Source organism: Hyperoodon ampullatus, assembly GCF_949752795.1.
Source record: "Hyperoodon ampullatus genome assembly, chromosome: 16".
Lineage (NCBI taxonomy): Eukaryota > Metazoa > Chordata > Mammalia > Artiodactyla > Ziphiidae > Hyperoodon > Hyperoodon ampullatus.
The window spans coordinates 41,457,925-41,462,273 of NC_136929.1; positions in this window are offsets into that span (position 1 = coordinate 41,457,925).

Consider the following 4,349-nt stretch of genomic DNA (forward strand, 5'->3'; position numbering starts at 1 on the left):
TATTAAGCCAAACAGTATTATACTGGCACAAAGACAGACTTATAGATCATTGGTACAGGATAGAAAGCTGAGGAAAAACCCATGCGCCTATGTTTCAATTAATCTATGACAAAGGAGATAAGACTATACAATGGAGTAAAGATACTCTCTTCAATAGTAGTGCTGGGAAAACTGGACAGTTACATGTAAAGGAATGAAATTTTCACATTCTCTAACTTCATATCCAAAAATAAACTCAAAATGAATTAAAGACCTAAATGTAAGACTGGTTACTATAAAACTCTTAGAGGAAAACATAGGTAGAACAATCTTTGACATAAATTGCAGCAATATCTTTTTGTATCCACCTCCTAGAGTAATGAAAATAAAAACAAAAAATAAACTAGTGGGATCTAATTAAACTTAAAAGCTTTTGCGTAGCAAAAGAAACCATAAAAGAAAATGAAAAGACAACACACAGAATGGGAGAAAATATTTGCAAACCCTGACACTGACAAGAGATTAATATCTAAAATATGCAAACAGCTCATGCAGCTAAATATCAAAAATAAATGAACAAACAACCCAATAAAAAAATGGGCAGATGATCTAAAAAAATATTTTTCTAAAGAAGACATACAGATGACCAAAAAGCACATGAAAAGATGCTCAACATCATTAATTATTAGAGAAATGCAATTCAAAACTACAATGAGGTATCACCTGACACTGGTCAGAATGGCCATCATTGAAAAGTCCACAAATGGACTTCCCTGGTGGTGCAGTGGTTAAGAATCCGCCTGCCAACGCAGGGGACATGGGTTCAATCCCTGGTTGGGAAAGATCCCACATATCACGAAGCAACTAACTCTATGTGCCACAACTACTGAGCCTGCACTCTAGAGCCCATGTGCCACAACTACTGAAGCCCACATGCCTAGAGCCCATGCTCTGCAACAAGAGAAGCCACTGTAATATGAAGCCTCCTCACCTCAATGAAGAGTAGCCCTCACTCACCAAAACTAGAGAAAGCTTGTGCAGCAACGAAGACCAAACGCAGCCCCAAAAATAAAATAAATAAATCTTAAAAAAAAAAGAGTCCACAAATAATACATGCTGGCGAAGGTGTGGAGAAAAAGGAACCCACCTACACTGTTGATGGGATTGTAAATTGGTGCAACCACTCTGGAAAACAGTATGGAAGTTCCTTAAAAAGCTAAAAATAAAGCCACCATATGATTCAGCAGTGCCACTCCTGGGCATATATCCAGAGAAAACCATACTTAAAAAGACACATGCACCCCAATGTTCATTGCAGTACTATTTACAGTAGCCAGGACATAGAAGCAACCTAAATGTCCATTGAGAGATGAATGAATAAAGAAGGTGTGGTACATATATGCAACAGAATACTACTTAGCCATAAGAAGAATGAAATAATGCCATTTGCAGCAATATTGATGGACTTAGACATTATCATTCTCAATGAAGTAAATCAGACAGAGAAAGAAAAATATCATATCACTTACATGTGGAATCTGAAGTTGCAAATGAACTTATTTATAAAACAGAAACAGACTAAGAGACTTAAAAACAAACTTTCCAAAAGGAAAGGTGAGGGGGAAAGGGAAAATTAGGATGTTAGGTTTAGCATATACACACTACTATATATAAAATGAATAATCCACAAGGACCTACTGTACAGCACAGGGAACTCTACTCAGTACTCTGTAATAACCTATATGGGAAAAGAATCTGAAAATGAATAGATATATGTATATGTATAACATAATCAGTTGGATCTACACCTGAAACAAACAGAACATTGCAAACCAATTATACTCCAAGATAAAATTAAAATATTTTTAAATAAATACCCAAGGTAGTTAAAACATAGAAAACAAACAAACAAAAAGAAACAAACACTTCAGATTCTAGCATGATATAGATATGAGTGTGCAAGCCCTCAATCAGTTTGATGATGCAGAGATGTTCACTCAGTCATGGAATGCATCCAGTACACACCTGAATTTAAAACAAAGAAAAAAATAAAGCTTTTTAATGCTTTAAATATGAATAAGTAAAATATGATTTTGTTGTTTTTCAAAACTGCAATTGAGAACAAGTAAAATATGGCTTTGGTATTAGAACACTGGACAAGACAGAAAGGCATTGGTTATTGGTTCACAAACAGAGAAAAACATTAACATGATTTTAACATCTTTGAAAGATAGAGATAGAAATTAGTATTAAGGACTTTATATTATATACTTATCAGTGTGACCCTTTGAACTAATTAAATGACTAAATAATTTTCATTTAAAAGTAACTCTGATTTCTTCCTGACTTCTACCACCATGTAAAAATAATGTAATACCATATCTGAATTTTTATTGTTTGCAAGATTAGTGTTTTACTTCTCATGACTTATTTATTTTGTAATCTTTTAATTGGTTTTATAATTAATATCCAGATTCTTAGTTAACTTTAAAATACTATACTTTTATTAAATTGAATTAAATAATGATTATTCTGTGGAAACTTGAAATATTTCTGATGAAGAAAAAGCACAAAATATTGATCATTTTACATTTCTTTAATTTACTCTTAGTTCTTATACAATATAAAATGTTGACTTTAATATTTCCTTTTATTTTTTACTCAAATTGTGTAAATTAATATGAAATGTGTGATTATGAGAAGGAATTTTGGAAATTCCTGATTTTCCATCTTTTATTTTGTTCTTGTGTCTTATAAATAAAACTTGGTTATTTTGATTATCAAGTTAACATGGTATTTTATATAATATTTGAGATTTTACTAGGTATAATAGTTATTATAATATGTGAACATAGAAAGGAAAATAAATATGATCTTTCTGTTTTACAAGGAAAAGCTTTCAATTTGTTGAGACAAAAATGTATTATAATACATGTGATCTATATATTATGCTGTGAATCTAATTATGTTTAAAAGTGAAATATTTTAAATATATCATCTGTATTTATAATTATGTATTGGTATATGTCTAACCACATGTATTTAGAGGTATACATATACTAGTAAAAAAACAAGAACAACAAAAACCCTAAGGTATTTTTACATGAATATTATACAAGAAGAGACAAACATGAATTTGTTTCTTTCTATAAAATGGTTAAGTCATCCTGTGCCCAGAAAACAGTTTGCATTTTATCAAGGTAATGTGTTAAATTTCTATTTCTAAATTCCTTAAGATTGTTATTTATTATTGTAAATTTTGAAAATCTTGAGTATAGATTGCTTTTTTTCTCTAAGAAAATATGTTCATATCTTCTCTCTTCTGATAACTGGTCTTCATTTTGCCTTTTCCAACGAATTTTCTAAATTTAGAGCACAAAACCTGGAAAGATGTGTTTTAAATGTTAATTCTTTCAGAGTTTGTTGGAATGACTACTAACATAAAGACTTGCTTTACATTTTGATAAAGATAATAAAATATATATATATATATATGTTTATTATTCTCAAATTTCAATTAACCCAAAACTACTCTAAACACTTTTATTTTCCTTTTAACAAATTTCAGATCAAAAGACACTGGTTTGACTTCTTAGTTAGTTAAGATGGAGTGAGTCTACATCAGCCTATCTCTCCCTTTGACTGTATCTGAAAAATGTCTGGACAGAACAAAAAGCAACTCCATGAGAACTCCAAAAACTAAAGAGTAACAGGTGGAGGAAGACAGAAATCATAATTGAAGAATCTCTATTGTAGTAACTTACACTGTTATATTTTTGTGGGGGTAGATTTGTTTTACAATGTTGTGTTAGTTTCCGCTATACAATGAAGTGAATCAGCTATATGTATACATATATTCTCTCCCTCTTGGGCCTCCTTCACACCCCACCATTCTACGTATCTAGGTCAACACAGAGCACCAAGCTGAGATCCCTGTGCTATACAGCAGGTTCACACTAGCTATCTGTTTTACACATGGTAGTGTATATATATCAATCTCAATCTCCCAATTCATCCTATCCCCCTTCCCCCCCAAATGTCCATACATCAATTCTCTACATTTGTGTCTCATTCCTGCCCTGAAAATAGGTTCATATCTAACTTTTTCTAGATTCCGCATATATGTGTTAATATACGATAATTTTTTCTCTCATTCTGACTTACTTCACTCTGTATAACACATCCTATGTCCATCCACATCTCTACAAATGACTCAATTTTGTTCCTTCTAATGGCTGAGTAATATTCCATTGTATATATGTACCACACCTTCTTTATCCATTCATCTGTTGATGGACATTTGTATTGCTTACTTGACCTGGATATTGTACATAGTGTTGCAATGAACATTGGGGTGCACATGTCTTTTT